Source organism: Ambystoma mexicanum, chromosome 6p (assembly GCF_040938575.1).
Source record: "Ambystoma mexicanum isolate Mex_15411 chromosome 6p, UKY_AmexF1_1, whole genome shotgun sequence".
NCBI lineage: Eukaryota > Metazoa > Chordata > Amphibia > Caudata > Ambystomatidae > Ambystoma > Ambystoma mexicanum.
The window spans coordinates 86,958,918-86,976,876 of NC_090935.1; the positions used below are offsets into that span (position 1 = coordinate 86,958,918).

General features: G+C 42.5%; 1 protein-coding gene across 1 annotated transcript in view; it reads right to left on the bottom strand.

The window, feature by feature from the left end:
• The window catches only part of LOC138511224 (vomeronasal type-2 receptor 26-like), a 439,931-nt gene that overhangs the window by 239,984 nt on the left and 181,988 nt on the right, over positions 1–17,959 (bottom strand). The gene's annotated exons all lie outside the window — the stretch shown is intronic.

Below are 17,959 nucleotides of genomic sequence, written 5' to 3' on the forward strand. Positions count from 1 at the left end.
ACTACATTGTAAGTGTAACTTTAAGTGCGGATAAAGGCAACAATGTTGTGTGCACCTTCGGTAGTTAATAGGGAACAAAAATGTTACTCACACCCTTCACTTCAATGCATTATAATGTACTTCAATTGTCCTAATCATGGACTCACTAAACCCACATTTATGCAGGATCTTGAATAGAGCAGTGCACCTAGTCAAATGCCTTCTTTGTATCAAGTATGCGATACATTGACCTCTGCTTGGACCTAGGAACTTTGTGCATGATATGGCATACCCTCCTGGTATTACCATATCGGTCCTATTGGGAATAATTCTGGATCAATGAGAGTTGATAGGTGTGGTTCACTATGGTTGTCCAGTACACAAGTATAGATGTTTGCATCAAGATTAAGCAAAGTGATAGGCATGTGGGAGGAGTATAAAATACAGTCTCTGCCTGCCTGCCTTTAATATTTCAGTGATATGTGAGTTTTTCATTGGGGGTGCATACATCACGCCTGCCTGATACAGTTAAAAAGGGAAGTTACATATGGGAGAAGAGGCAATAGTATTCTTCACAGCACAAGGCATTTAAAACACCAGGCTTGGGTTCTAATTTAACTGAGAGAGTAAATGACTCAAATAACCTTGTCTGGTGACATGGGGTGATCAGGTTAACCAGTATGCTTTTCAGTTAGGGTTGGGACCTGGATTTACCCACAGTATCTTTCCTTTATAGTAACATTTAGAGCGTCTGCCTTCTATAATGATCCCTACAACACAGTGAAAGCTGCCATTTCTTTTTTACTTGGTTACCTACATTGAAACCTTACCTCACCTAAACCATTTGAATGAAATTCCAATTCCTCATTTGCTTAAGTTTTCTAATAGTGCCCCACATAGGTTTCACTGAGCTAGAAAAATCGGTGCCTGTGTTTCATCAGTCGTTTCTGTTTATATTTGTGATGAGATTTCTTAACTGCACCCCGGCTGTCACTAGCATCCCCTGGGATGCTGGTGATTGGTTTGCCTTGTACGCTGCTTCAAGGTCATATACCTGTCTCTTTAACTCAGTTTCTCATTGTTCTAGAAGGTTCCCTCTCAGAGCAGCTTTCAGGACATCCCAATTTGTCATTGGGGATGTTCAAAATCCCCTCCTATCCTCATTTCGCCAGCAGAATGTCCATAGGAATGGATAATGATCAGAGCAAGTGACATGCCCAATAGTCACATTTATGGCAATCTGGATCAGTCTATGAGAAAGAAAGAACACATCTATGTCCAAGTATGTAGGATACATAAGAGAATTAAATAATTAACCAAGCTCCCCCAGGAGGGAAAACTGCCACCGATTGACCTACCCCACATCCCTAAATTTTGATTTAAGCCTGGCCAATTAATTTTCACATCTAGCCAGACAACCTTTGACCTATCAAGAACAGAATAAACTAAAATGTGTATGTCCTCATCAACAATAATCTCTCCTTCAATATAAGTCACAACCTATTTCAAACATTGCCTGAGAAAGGAATATGGGCCCTAATATGGTCATTATATTACTTTATACAGAGGACTTCTCCCCAGTTGTAATTTTAAGAGAATAAACAACCCTCTGGATCATTAATCCTCTTGGTTATTGGAACATGACATGTCTCATAAGTAATAAAGCCAAACCTGACCAAGTGGACGTAGCATATGACATAAACAGGAGGCACATGCCCCTACATATGTCTGAAAGGAGAAAGCGTGTCTTCTGCAGCAGGATAGCCTTGCTAGTCAACACTTGTAATTACCTAAATGACCACACCATTGTGTGAGTGTATTAAGACACTGTATCTTAATTGACCATATCTGAATCTTTGCATTTTATACTTGTAGTCAACTCTCACAAGACTGTGGGCAGTGACCTGATTTCCTCATGCTTCTTAATACAGTGGCATTTACTTGGAAAATGTAAAAGGACAATCTACAAGGACAAGCTGCAATGACAAGCTTTTCCCCAAAGTGTTGTGAGTAATCAGAAATGAATGAAAGCCTCGTCAAAACAGGTTGATCCCAGTTCCTCTAAAACCATCAAGGACCACATTTACACCCTCGCTCTGGCCCTTGCTGATTTTTGCAACCACTCCTTTGCCTCAGGATCCTTCCCCTCCCCTCTGAAGCACTCCCTTCTGCATCCTCTTCTCAAGAAACCCACAGCTGATCCTTCTTGTCCAGCTAACTATCGCCCAATTTCCATTACTCCCTTTCTGGGCAAACTCCTGGAAAAGTTGGCCATCTGTCAGCTTAACCTTCATTCCAATTCTGTTGGCTGTCTACATGACCACCAGTCTGGCTTCAGAGCTGCCAGAAGCGCGGAAACTGCTCTCCTGAACATCCGTGGAGATCTGCTCTCCAACCTTGACTCTAACATTCCCTCTGTCCTCATCCTCCTCGATCTCTCTTCTGCCTTCGACACGGTCAACCATACCATCCTGCTCAACCATCTCTGTGAAAACCTGGGTATCACTGATCAGGATCTGGTCTGGCTGACCTCTTTCCTCTCAGATCGACCCTCCCAGGTCCCACTTGGGTCCTTCCTTTCATCTATCTTCCTCTCTACCTGTGGTGTTCCCCAGGGGTCTAACCTCTCGCCCTGGCTTTTTAACCAATACCTGGCAACTCTCGCCCACTGCATTTCCACTTTCTGCTCAAATTCCCAGTGCTACGCTGACGACACTCAACTCATTTCCAGGCTGTCCTCTGCCACCTCCTCTCCCTCTCTCATCTCTGATTGCCTAACTGCCATTCAAGATTGGTGTGCCGCCAATGATCTTTGTATGAATGCCAGCAAGACGGAGATCCTCCTCATCGGCACACCTTCACCATCCTTTCCCCTCACTCTCTGGCCGGCCTCCCTTCACCCTCCTCCTACCCCCACCTGCGAGGCTAAGAACATCGGGGTCATCTTTGACTCCACCCTTTCCTTCTCCGCCCACATCTCTGAGGTCTCTAAAAAGTCAAATTTCCTACTGCACCTCCTCATAGGTACTCTGCCTGTCCTCTCCTTCCCTCAGAAGCTCATGGTATCCCAAGCTCTGGTTCTCTCTTTGTTGGACTATTGTAACAGCCTCTTTCTAAATCTACCTGCCTCTACTCTCCGCCCTCTGCAACTAATCCAGAACAGGACTGCAAGACTTGTCCTTGGCCTCAAGCCCTGGGATTGTATCTCTCCAGCTCCGAAATCTCTCCATTGGCTCCCAGTGGATGTAAGGATTAAATTCAAAACTCTCTGCATTGTCCACAAGGCTTTCGGGGGCCTAGGTCCAAAATACCTTCAGATATCCCTCCACAAATACCTCCCCTCTTGAGCTCTTCGCTCCTCTACCTCTAACTCCCTCAGGGTCAGTCGTTTTTCAAAGAAACAGGCTGGCGGTAGATCTCTGTCTTCGGATGGGCCTCCCTCTGGAACAGCCTCCCTGCCACACTAAAACTTGGGGAGAACCATCTCCGATTCCGGAAGCACCTCAAGACCTTCCTCTTTTCTTCTTCCTTTGCTCGCCTCTCCCCTGCTGATCTGTTCTCTCTTGGCACCGTGCACCTGGCCACCCTCTGTCCTTCGGACCCAGGTACCTGCTCACCCCGCCACCCTCCCGCACTGCCTCCGGGGCCACCCCTTGCACTGGGGTCTGTATCTGTACCCATATAGCCCCCCCTTTTTCTTCCTGCACTCATCAGACCTACCCTGTCTGCTGCCTTAAACCTAGCACTTGCAAATTGCTGCCTGAACTACCACTGTTTGTTGCCTTTATTATTTATTTGTTGGTATTTATCTGTTTCTCCTCTGCTTCGCACTTTCCACGTCTCCCCCCTTCCATGCACTTTTCCCCTCCCCCTCTCCCATGCACTTGCGCGTTCTCAATGTCACTGGGCCTAGTAAGATCACTGTTTTGTTCTCCCCGTTACCCTCACTTGCCTTGTCGCGCTCTGAAACACTTGTGTACGAGCGTGATAGAAATAAAATATCAATGCCAGGCACAAAGTTGTCATGTTTTTGGTTAAAGACTTTTATTAACATAAATGGATTGGGTAAATGACTCTCTGACCCTGCTCTAAGAGGAGTTTCCCTACCCAAAACTAAGGGTCTATCTGTGGCAGGATGTCATAAATCAAAACCGACCTTGTGTCTGAAAGGGTTATATCCTGACCTGCACACTAAAACCAAACAATAAAGTGAGAAGGAATATGTTTTTAACCTGGTGTTTGTAAAAAGTGTTCATAAATGAAAATACAACAGCTCCAACATAAAAGTTCTCCAAGGTAACAGAACCTTGGTTCCAGCGGATGGTTCCTTTCCCCTGGATTTTTCAAGGGTATGTAATGTTTCTTGGTCTAACAGTTCTTTGTGTCTTTTCTTTGCCCACCACAATCCTGTTAGTTACAAAGCTGCTTAGCCTTGTAATTCCTTCTATTACACAGTCCCTTCTTTGTTCAACAAACACTGCCCTTTCTTGGCAACATTTTGTAGGTTTGGAATGCCGTGGTATACTACCCTGCTAGGACTTCTTATGGACTTACAACTGCTTGGTATACTCTCCTGTCAGGACTTCTCATACACTTATAGCTGCCTGGTTTACTCGCCGGCCAGGACTTCTTACCTCCATACATATATACAAGTTTCTCTTTTCATCCAAAATTGCATATATCTTCCTTGGTTCGGTATATTGAGTTGTTTCAAGGTACGCTTTAATTCTTCCTCATCTGCATTTAATGCACTCATACATTGTTGGGGGCCTTGTTTGTACTCTTCCCTTTTGACTTGCAAGCACTCTTCATATTTGTTTTATCTCTGCAGCTTTACAATGGTCAGACTGTGTTTAGCATGGTCGCCAAAATGCCCTGGGGTCCCCACTTTGGCTGGGCAGACTCACCACCTCTGTGTGGCATATTTATGTCCCGTTTGGGCATATGTGGTGTACCTTTGCCGCCTGCTTTCCCCTCTGAACTGCTTTGACGTCTCTCTGGCTTTTCTCGCAGCTCTGCTCCTACACGCCTGCTTTCCTTCAGGTTCTGGTGAGTATAACGATGCTTCCTCCAGCTGCTGAACGGCCAGGAATCTTCCTGTGGTTCCCTGTGTCTCTGCAGCACATCCAGCAATATTACTTTTCCTCTCTGCTGGAGAGCACCTTTGTTCTGCCACACCGGCTTTTGCCACCAGCGTCCACACGCCTCTGATGGAGATGCAACATCTTCTCCTTAACAGCTGCTGCCAATAGTTTGGTTTCCATCTTTAAATGACCCGCGCACAAGTGCTTTCTGAAAACAACTAGCACGCTCATTGAGCTTGAGGCTCCTTCTGCTCTGCATCATTTCCTTCATCCTCCTCGTCCCAGTACTTAGGTGGTTGTGGGAATTGGAGTCCATTGATGTCAACTGATGCATAGTACTTGGAAAATCTCTCTCAATGGTTCCATATGAAAAACCAACTTTTTATACCAGCGATGGCAGGGTAGCCTAAAGGGTGATGGGAAAAGGTTTCTCTATTTTCCCTAAAGAGTGGAACAGATGCATGGTAATAGGCCGATAAGGTATTTGGTATCAGGGGGTCTTTTTTCATGGGCAAATGATGGATGCAATGTCTCATCCGGTGGTCAGTCAAAATGTCGAAAATAAAATGTAGAATGACAATAATGTAAAAAAATAAATGTATAAAAAAAAATGTTGAATTCCCTCTTTTTTAATTATATATTTATGTTGTGGTCCGGGAATTTAAAAAAAAGGGTTAAAAAAAAAAAAAAGAAAAAAAAAGGGGGGTTGGTGTCTACATTTATTTTTCGACATTTTGACTTTCTACATTTTGACTTTCTACATTATGACTATAAACCGTCTCATCCAATGAAGCTATGACATCTACCTGGTGGTTGCCTCATCCCATGTGATCCTCCCTCATATAACCCCCCCCCAGGGTCAGGATCAGGTAGCGGCTTCTGTCCCCTGGCTACACAGGAGGAGGTCACCGTTGAAGAATATGTGATGACTCCATTGGATTCATCACAGTGCAGACTCCCATAGTAACACTCCCTAATCTCCCTTTCCTACCATACACTTTCAAAATCCATGCTGAACTGTTCTATATTCACGTACACCACCCCCTCGCTACACTTTTCGGAATCACAGATATTTTCAAGACTGGTTGAGACCAGCTCACAGTGATGACGGTGTGAAACGCAAAATAACCCTTCAGGTTTCCAGAGATATCACCACCCACCCCAGATTCCTCTGAGGCAAAACAATCCCACCGCCTGTTTGAGGGAAAAACAACATGTGAGGCAAAAACATTCACCACAAAGAAGAATCAAGTTACCTCACCACAAGACCGATTTGCAATAAAGAAATCAAGAACACTTCCCTAATTGACATTTCTTAAAAGCATATGATATTGGTCATCAAAGCTAATAATAATTGTCAGTCAGAAGGTTATCTTGGATTGCTGCTACAAGGAACAAACCACCTGAAGAAAACATGTCATGGGCGCTTCTCTGGAGTGCTTCCCCTGAGTCCTTTGATCATCATGTTTGTCTGCCTTTTATTGTGAATTTGAGGTTTAGAGAGACATGTCCTCTGAGATGGTCATAGTTGCTCCTAATGCGGGTCGAGACCCCCCATCAACACCAGGTTTGAGGTGAGCCATACCCTCTTCCAATGTAGTCACTAGTACCATCAAGTCTAGATGCATGAATTAGTACCAACAGGAAACATCTACCGATATTTCTTTTTTCATGCTTGGAGCACCTCCACTTCTCACCTCAACTCTCTACCAGGGCTGGAGTGATGTTATGGGATAATTACAAAGCGCTGTTGAAGAATGCAACTGCATGCGTATTCCAGGCTGCTATAATAATTTGTATTTGAAAATTGCTTATGGATTCTGATGTATTCCCCCTTTTCTCTCAACTGTCCCGCTCCCCACGGTAATGTCTCTTCTGGTATTACCATCATTGATTTGTGACATTATGTTTTGGTCTGTGTTTTGGTGGAACTATGCACTGAGGAGTAAAGGAAGATCACAAACATTGGCACTGTATAAATATGAATACATTATTTATGTATTGCATGCAAAGGTATTTCCATATGACTTAGTATGGGTTTGCTCTTTTCGTCACACATTTAAAATTGGCAAATTCAAACACATTATAATCGTTTTAATTGGTTCACTGAAATGATTGATTTGTTCAATAATAAACACGTTACATATTTTAATTGAGAGGATATTACAAAATTCAATTTCCGTCTGTTTGGGAAACTTAAGCATCTACTCCCTCTCTGGAAGACTTGGTGAAGAATTCCCTTAGTCTTAGCACCTATATTTGGATTCATCCATTTAAAATTGCCATAAATTGGCTGCTGTCAGCATTTTTCATTAGACCTATATTGAGTAGCCCACCTGTGAGTGGTCTATGACTAATTGAGTTTCTGCAGGAGTGTACATTGTGTTGTTGGTTTGTTTAAAATATTGAAAAAATGTGGATGACAGGCGCTTATTGTCCCAAAAATCAATACCTTATGGTTAATTGTTTTTGGCTGTTTCTTAACAATAGGAGTGTATGACACACACATCTCTTGTTTGTCGTAAAGAAGGCAAGGGATATTAGAATAGATACCCCAACTTGCCAAAACTGTAGTTGTCTAGATGTATGCTTAGTGTTCATTGTCCTTGCATTCAGTTTTGTTTTTTGTATTACATTTACTCACTTTGTGGTTCACTGATCCATAATGTATTTTATTGCTCTCTTAATGTGAATATGTGACATTCAATCATTTAAATGTGTGACTGTATATCTTTTTATTACTATTATTGAAACCTTTTGGGTGCTTTTTGTATAATTTCTAGAATGCATGCCTACTACAATTCAACATGGTGCACTTTTGTGATTTAAGTCTATATGTGAACCTTCTATATTGTTTATAATACATTTTTAAGCAATTGATATTAGGTATGGCTTGTTTTGGTTTCTAATTCATTTAGTGTGATATCCCTGCATAAATAATTGGCCTGGTTGGAGTGGTTGAGAATTCCATAAACCTAATGTTGCTCTTCCATTCTTCGTCCTAATGTATTTGTGTTGATCCCCCAGAATCCGTAATGGGTTATGTGACATTACCTTATGGTTTATGGGGTTTCATTTATATTGGTACTTCGAATGCTGCAAATCGAGGAAGATAAGAATTTATTTTATCTTTTGGTTGTTCTTGTTTCTTGGGGTTTGGTTAATTTAATTCACTCTATTGAAAAAGCTGAAGGGCACATTTTAGGCAACTTGCTCTCTACGTCCTGGCTCTGCATAGTATGTTTATGTTATTTTGGAAGCTTTGCCTTTTTGTCTGTATTCTGTCTTTTTTATTTGGTCATGACATCGGCAGGTATGTGGATTTATTGATCAACATTCCTGAAAAGGTCCAGCTATTGAAACCGGCAGGCGTATCATCTGCTGTCCTACGCACACCATCATGGGAACCTCGTACATCATGGTATGCCGCTGGTATTTGTCTTCTTGTCAATCTCTTGAACATTTATGGGTCCAGACCTCCCTTATAATACTGTACTATACTCCTATAATACTGACCTTCCGTCTCTGGTGTGCAATCTTCATCAGGAGTGCACCAGAAAGGCCCTTAAATCTAAGCACTTCAAAACAAATGTAAATGATGCATGAACTCACAATAAAACTATTCCAAGTTCATCGCTCACTTAAGAATTCCTTAGGAAACGTTTCCAGCTCTGTATGTCAGTGTTCAGCACATTAAAAAAAGAAAAAAAGATATGCATAAATAAAAAAAATAGTAAGATGGAAAAGAAATGTGAATGAAGAATTGTTCTTGAGAAAATTGTTTGTGTGAACTGAAATGTAAAATATTATGTTCCTAATAAGATCAGACCCCAAACATATTGTGTAAATATGTTTCAACCATAGGTATAAAAGTAACAATTTATGAAAAGAAAGAAGAAAACATTCTTACTTCAACTGCACACAGTCCATTTTGTGGTCTCAGGAATTGGTCAAATCTGATATGGTCCAAGTTAAAGGGTGTGCCTTGTGAGATTTGTCTGCCTGAATAGTACTGGAGGACTTAAATAAGTAATGATACTCAGTGGGCTTATTTTAAGTGAGGCAGTGAGTCAGGTGGAGTTACTTCCACAACCATAGTCTATTCCAGCAGTTATTGACAATTTAACAGCTGGGGTGATGATTACGAATCCTGATGGTTCCAGCATATTTTATTGCCTGCTAGCAAATGATGGCGATGGTGCCGCCAAGTATGTTAGGTGCCCAACAATTAATAGCTAGATGCCTCCTGTGCATCTCCATTAACATTGATTAAAAAAAAGGTGCACACAAACATGTAACATCCTCTCTAGGTGTTTATATATATTAACAGAATGCCAATCTGGTCAACTTCCAAGTCTTTTCAAAGAACCCATTTAGGATCACGTTTTAAGGGTGTTGCTCCTTGACCGCCTTCACAATGGCAACCTACTGTAAGATTGACATGGATTGATAGGACATTCAACCGCCAGCCCCACTCTATACCTTCAAGATTGTCAGTAGAATGAGCACAGGTCAGGCAATTTCACTTTATAGTGTTGTTGGCTTCCTGACCACCTTCCAAAATTGCCAAGAGATGGCAATGCAATCATACTATATAGGCATATAACATAGAAGGATGTCTGGGGAAAGAATACTAGTACTGATACTAGTGAGGTGACATCCTGTTACACGTTGCATGGCATGCATTGCATGCAGCCCAGGCCACCTCTGTAGGGGTCTTAATGGAACTGAGTTCTGGGTATTATTACTGAACGCTGAGTGGGGATCAAAATATGCAGAAGATATTCTCCTGGAAGTTGGATTTCTAGTTTCTTGGCCCTTCTTCCTGTGATCAGGCAGAATCCGGAAGAATCAAAGAAATCCTTAGAAACCCTTTTATAGGAGCAAGTTAGCCTTGACTTCTCTGTTCTGACATGTATTTCTAATGTAGAACATTTGACGTGTGTTGAGCAAACTAAGGGGTTTTAACTTTTTGGTGCTTATCAGCACATAATTTATGGTAGCTGGCGATAAACATCTACAACATATAAAACATATATTAACACAATGTTTAGTCCAGCTCTTACAGTGACATGATTCTCTCTCATACTTGAAGAACGATTATCAGTAGAGAAGACACGTGAGATTAGTGCATGATAATTTGATAACAGCCGATTTCAAAGCGCTCTTTTTTCTTTAATCTGTGATTTATTGTAAAACAGGCAATCATGCTGTTCTTGGAGGAGATTATTTGGGGTTTGATAACCATTCTGAATCAGGGAAATATCCAGTTAGAATAGTGAAGCAAGCGTTGTGGAAGCCCAACACAAATTATGGACTGGCCATTCCATCATCTTGAAGTAATAGATGTCCAGTAATCCAGGTAAGTTTCAAATAAAAGTGTGTATTGATGTAAAAGGAAGCCCTCCTGTCCAGGATGAATCTCTTCACTGAAAAATCGCTCAACCCTATATACACTGTCTCTTGGTACCCTAGTAGGTCCCATGTTACCCAGGTAATCTAATAACATGTTGTTCTGACACTGAGTACCTGGGTGGCAACAAGATAAACAACTGTATCTTTGAAAGTAGCATTATCCATAACATGTTTATGCTTATAGTTAACTTCACCCAAAACATGTATTATTTTTCAGCTAACAGAAATATGATTGAAAGAGTGCTTTAACCAGGACTGACAATTATAACTGTAATTATTAGCATATTAATAACACACTTTGCATATATATATATATATATATATATATATATATATATATATATATATATATATATATATTACAGGGCCGCTGTCATGATCCCTACCCCTGACCCGCACTGGCAAGTCAGCCTGCCAGGTAGGGCCAGGTTTTGGGGTTCCATTATGGCATTAAAGGCCTTAAAATCTCACCCGAGACTCTCTTGGAGTCAGTCCTGGTGCCTTTGGCACCAGGCTCATAATCACTATGGAGAACACCTTTAGGTTGGGACTATTTTACTTGGAACTACTTTCTTGGGGGCTTCTATCAACATGGAGGCACTCACATAGCTCAGTTCCCAAGAACTGAGCTATGCGGTATAGTGTTTAGGGTGTGGCTGGCCTGGGACTACTTTACCTGGACTACTTTACCTGAAGACTATTTAAACCACACCCAAAAAGCAGAACACGCTTTGCGTCATACTGCTGTTTGCAGCGTAACGCTCACCATGTCCAGTTGGGTCTCCAGTATTCTTTGATGCCAGCTATTCTTGGAACCGCGAAGCCTGCAGAGAGAAAAAGAAAATTTTTATTGAATTCTTACCTGTGAGTAGCATCCTGTCTTCAGCCCATCGTCAGCTCCTGATTCTGCTTATCTGGAGACATTCGATCCAGCAAACTCCATCATCTGGGCACCGCATGCTTCCCGGAACACAGCAACCTGAAAAGGGGAGAGAGAAGAACAAACAGCATTAGTGAGTGCATACTTGACATGTCTCATAAGTAATAAAGCCAAACCTGACCAAGTGGACGTAGCATATGACATAAACAGGAGGGTCATGCCCCTACATATGTCAGAAAGGAGAGAGCATGTCTTCTGCAGCAGGATAGCCTTGCTAGTCAACACTTGTAATTACCTAAATGACCACACCCTTGTGTGAGTGTATTAAGACACTGTATCTTAATTGACCATATCTGAATCTTTGCATTTTATACTTGTAGTCAACTCTCACAAGACTGTGGGCAGTGACCTGATTTCCTCATGCTTCTTAATACAGTGGCATTTACTTGGAAAATGCAAAAGGACAATCTACAAGGACAAGCTGCAATGACAAGCTTTTCCCCAAAGTGCTGTGAGTAATCAGAAATGAATGAAAGCCTCGTCAAAACAGGTTGATGCCAGTTCCTCTAAAACCATCAAGGACCACATTTAAACCCTCGCTCTGGCCCTTGCTGATTTTTGCAACCACTCCTTTTCCTCAGGATCCTTCCCCTCCCCTCTGAAGCACTCCCTTCTGCATCCTCTTCTCAAGAAACCCACAGCTGATCCTTCTTGTCCAACTAACTATCGCCCAATTTCCATTACTCCCTTTCTGGGCAAACTCCTGGAAAAGTTGGCCATCTGTCAGCTTAACCTTCATTCCAATTCTGTTGGCTGTCTACATGACCACCAGTCTGGCTTCAGAGCTGCCAGAAGAATGGAAACTGCTCTCCTGAACATCTGCGGAGATCTGCTCTCCAACCTTGACTCTAACATTCCCTCTGTCCTCATCCTCCTCGATCTCTCTTCTGCCTTCGACATGGTCAACCATACCATCCTGCTCAACCATCTCTGTGAAAACCTGGGTATCACTGATCATGATCTGGTCTGGCTGACCTCTTTCCTCTCAGATCGACCCTCCCAGGTCCCACTTGGGTCCTTCCTTTCATCTATCTTCCTCTCTACCTGTGGTGTTCCCCAGGGGTCTAACCTCTCGCCCTGGCTTTTTAACCAATACCTGGCAACTCTCGCCCACTGCATTGCCACTTTCTGCTCAAATTCCCAGTGCTAGGCTGACGACACTCAACTCATTTCCAGGCTGTCCTCTGCCACCTCCTCTCCCTCTCTCATCTCTGATTGCCTAACTGCCATTCAAGATTGGTGTGCCGCCAATGATCTTTGTATGAATGCCAGCAAGACGGAGATCCTCCTCATCGGCACACCTTCACCATCCTTTCCCCTCACTCTCTGGCCGGCCTCCCTTCACCCTCCTCCTACCCCCACCTGCGAGGCTAAGAACATCGGGGTCATCTTTGACTCCACCCTTTCCTTCTCCGCCCACATCTCTGAGGTCTCTAAAAAGTCAAATTTCCTACTGCACCTCCTCATAGGTACTCTGCCTGTCCTCTCCTTCCCTCAGAAGCTCATGGTATCCCAAGCTCTGGTTCTCTCTTTGTTGGACTATTGTAACAGCCTCTTTCTAAATCTACCTGCCTCTACTCTCCGCCCTCTGCAACTAATCCAGAACAGGACTGCAAGACTTGTCCTTGGCCTCAAGCCCTGGGATTGTATCTCTCCAGCTCCGAAATCTCTCCATTGGCTCCCAGTGGATGTAAGGATTAAATTCAAAACTCTCTGCATTGTCCACAAGGCTTTCGGGGGCCTAGGTCCAAAATACCTTCAGATATCCCTCCACAAATACCTCCCCTCTTGAGCTCTTCGCTCCTCTACCTCTAACTCCCTCAGGGTCAGTCGTTTTTCAAAGAAACAGGCTGGCGGTAGATCTCTGTCTTCGGATGGGCCTCCCTCTGGAACAGCCTCCCTGCCACACTAAAACTTGGGGAGAACCATCTCCGATTCCGGAAGCACCTCAAGACCTTCCTCTTTTCTTCTTCCTTTGCTCGCCTCTCCCCTGCTGATCTGTTCTCTCTTGGCACCGTGCACCTGGCCACCCTCTGTCCTTCGGACCCAGGTACCTGCTCACCCCGCCACCCTCCCGCACTGCCTCCGGGGCCACCCCTTGCACTGGGGTCTGTATCTGTACCCATATAGCCCCCCCTTTTTCTTCCTGCACTCATCAGACCTACCCTGTCTGCTGCCTTAAACCTAGCACTTGCAAATTGCTGCCTGAACTACCACTGTTTGTTGCCTTTATTATTTATTTGTTGTTATTTATCTGTTTCTCCTCTGCTTCGCACTTTCCACGTCTCCCCCTTCCATGCACTTTTCCCCTCCCCCTCTCCCATGCACTTGCGCGTTCTCAATGTCACTGGGCCTAGTAAGATCACTGTTTTGTTCTCCCCGTTACCCTCACTTGCCTTGTCGCGCTCTGAAACACTTGTGTACGAGCGTGATAGAAATAAAATATCAATGCCAGGCACAAAGTTGTCATGTTTTTGGTTAAAGACTTTTATTAACATAAATGGATTGGGTAAATGACTCTCTGACCCTGCTCTAAGAGGAGTTTCCCTACCCAAAACTAAGGGTCTATCTGTGTCAGGATGTCATAAATCAAAACCGTCCTTGTGTCTGAAAGGGTTATATCCTGACCTGCACACTAAAACCAAACAATAAAGTGAGAAGGAATATGTTTTTAACCTGGTGTTTGTAAAAAGTGTTCATAAATGAAAATACAACAGCTCCGACATAAAAGTTCTCCAAGGTAACAGAACCTTGGTTCCAGCGGATGGTTCCTTTCCCCTGGATTTTTCAAGGGTATGTAATGTTTCTTGGTCTAACAGTTCTTTGTGTCTTTTCTTTTCTTTGCCCACCACAATCCTGTTAGTTACAAAGCTGCTTAGCCTTGTAATTCCTTCTATTACACAGTTCCTTCTTTGTTCAACAAACACTGCCCTTTCTTGTAGGTTTGGAATGCTGTGGTATACTACCCTGCTAGGACTTCTTATGGACTTACAACTGCTTGGTATACTATCCTGCCAGGACTTCTCATACACTTATAGCTGCCTGGTTTACTCGCCGGCCAGGACTTCTTACTTCCATACATATATACAAGTTTCTCTTTTCATCCAAAATTGCATATATCTTCCTTGGTTTGGTATATTGAGTTGTTTCAAGGTACGCTTTAATTCTTCCTCATCTGCATTCCATGCACTCATACATTGTTGGGGGTCTTGTTTGTACTCTTCCCTTTTGACTTGCAAGCACTCTTCATATTTGTTTTATCTCTGCAGCTTTACAATGGTCAGACTGTGTTTAGCATGGTCGCCAAAATGCCCAGGGGTCCCCACTTTGCCTGGGCAGACGCACCACCTCTGTGTGGCATATTCTGTCCCGTTTGGGCATATGTGGTGTACTTTGCCGCCTGCTTTCCCCTCTGAACTGCTTTGACGTCTCTCTGGCTTTTCTTGCAGCTCTGCTCCTACACGCCTGCTTTCCTTCAGGTTGTGGTGAGTATAACGATGCTTCCTCCAGCTGCTGAACGGCCAGGAATCTTCCTGTGGTTCCCTGTGTCTCTGCAGCACATCCAGCAATATTACTGTTCCTCTCTGCTGGAGAGCACCTTTGTTCTGCCACACCGGCTTTTGCCACCAGCGTCCACACGCCTCTGATGGAGATGCAACATCTTCTCCTTAACAGCTGCTGCCAATAGTTTGGTTTCCATCTTTAAATGACCCGCGCACAAGTGCTTTCTGAAAACAACTAGCACGCTCATTGAGCTTGAGGCTCCTTCTGCTCTGCATCATTTCCTTCATCCTCCTCGTCCCAGTACTTAGGTGGTTGTGGGAATTGGAGTCCATTGATGTCAACTGATGCCTAGTACTTGGAAAATCTCTCTCAATGGTTCCATATGAAAAACCAACTTTTTATACCAGGGATGGCAGGGTAGCCTAAAGGGTGATGGGAAAAGGTTTCTCTATTTTCCCTAAAGAGGGGAACAGATGCATGGTAATAGGCCGATAAGGTATTTGGTATCAGGGGGTCTTTTTTCATGGGCAAATGATGGATGCAATGTCTCATCCGGTGGTCAGTCAAAATGTCGAAAATAAAATGTAGAATGACACTAATGTCAAAAAATAAATGTATAAAAAAAAATGTTGAATTCCCTCTTTTTTAATTATATATTTATGTTGTGGTCCGGGAATTTAAAAAAAAGGGTAAAAAAAAAAAAGAAAAAAAAAAGGGGGTTGCGGTCTACATTTATTTTTTGACATTTTGACTTTCTACATTTTGACTTTCTACATTATGACTATAAACCGTCTCATCCAATGAAGCTATGACATCTACCTGGTGGTTGCCTCATCCCATGTGATCCTCCCTCATATAACCCCCCCCCCCAGGGTCAGGATCAGGTAGCGGCTTCTGTCCCCTGGCTACACAGGAGGAGGTCACCGTTGAGGAATATGTGATGACTCCATTGGATTCATCACAGTGCAGACTCCCAAAGTAACACTCCCTAATCTCCCTTTCCTACCATACACTTTCAAAATCCATGCTGAACTGTTCTATATTCACGTACACCACCCCCTCGCTACACTTTTCTGAATCACAGATATTTTCAAGACTGGTTGAGACCAGCTCACAGTGATGACGGTGTGAAACGCAAAATAACCCTTCAGGTTTCCAGAGATATCACCACCCACCCCAGATTCCTCTGAGGCAAAACAATCCCACCGCCTGCTTGAGGGAAAAACAACATGTGAGGCAAAAACATTCACCACAAAGAAGAATCAAGTTACCTCACCACAAGACCGATTTGCAATAAAGAAATCAAGAACACTTCCCTAATTGACATTTCTTAAAAGCATATGATATTGGTCATCAAAGCTAATAATAATTGTCAGTCAGAAGGTTATCTTGGATTGCTGCTACAAGGAACAAACCACCTGAAGAAAACATGCCATGGGCGCTTCTCTGGAGTGCTTCCCCTGAGTCCTTTGATCATCATGTTTGTCTGCCTTTTATTGTGAATTTGAGGTTTAGAGAGACATGTCCACTGAGATGGTCATAGTTGCTCCTCATGCGGGTCGAGACCCCCCATCAACACCAGGTTTGAGGTGAGCCATACCCTCTTCCAATGTAGTCACTAGTACCATCAAGTCTAGATGCATGAATTAGTACCAACAGGAAACATCTACCGATATTTCTTTTTTCATGCTTGGAGCACCTCCACTTCTCACCTCAACTCTCTACCAGGGCTGGAGTGATGTTATGGGATAATTACAAAGCGCTGTCGAAGAATGCAACTGCATGCGTATTCCAGGGTGCTATAATAATTTGTATTTGAAAATTGCTTATGTATTCTGATGTATTCCCCCTTTTCTCTCAACTGTCCCGCTCCCCATGGTAATGTCTCTTCTGGTATTACCATCATTGATTTGTGACATTATGCTTTGGTCTGTCTTTTGGTGGAACTATGCACTGAGGAGTAAAGGAAGATCACAAACATTGGCACTGTATAAATATGAATACATTATTTATGTATTGCATGCAAAGGTATTTCCATATGACTTAGTATGGGTTTGCTCTTTTCTTCACACATTTAAAATTGGCAAATTCAAACACATTATAATCGTTTTAATTGGTTCACTGAAATGATTGATTTGTTCAATAATAAACACGTTACATATTTTAATTGAGAGGATATTACAAAATTCAATTTCCGTCTGTTTGGGAAACTTAAGCATCTACTCCCTCTCTGGAAGACTTGGTGAGGAATTCCCTTAGTCTTAGCACCTATATTTGGATTCATCTATTTAAAATTGCCATAAATTGGCTGCTGTCAGCATTTTTCATTAGACCTATATTGAGTAGCCCACCTGTGAGTAGCCTATGACTAATTGAGGTTCTGCAGGAGTGTACATTGTGTTGTTGGTTTGTTTAAAATATTGAAAAAATGTGGATGACAGGCGCTTATTGTCCCAAAAATCAATACCTTATAGTTAATTGTTTTTGGCTGTTTCTTAACAATAGGAGTGTATGACACACACATCTCTTGTTTATCGTAAAGAAGGCAAGGGATATTAGAATAGATACCCCAACTTGCCAAAACTGTAGTTGTCTAGATGTATGCTTAGTGTTCATTGTCCTTGCATTCAGTTTTGTTTTTTGTATTACATTTACTCACTTTGTGGTTCACTGATCCATAATGTATTTTATTGCTCTCTTAATGTGAATATGTGACATTCAATCATTTAAATGTGTGACTGTATATCTTTTTATTACTATTATTGAAACCTTTTGGGTGCTTTTTGTATAATTTCTAGAATTCATGCCTACTACAATTCAACATGGTGCACTTTTGTGATTTAAGTCTATATGTGAACCTTCTTTATTGTTTATAATACATTTTTAAGCAATTGATATTAGTTATGGCTTGTTTTGGTTTCTAATTCATTTAGTGTGCTATCCCTGCATAAATAATTGGCCTGGTTGGAGTGGTTGAGAATTCCATAAACCTAATGTTGCTCTTCCATTCTTCGTCCTAATGTATTTGATTTGATCC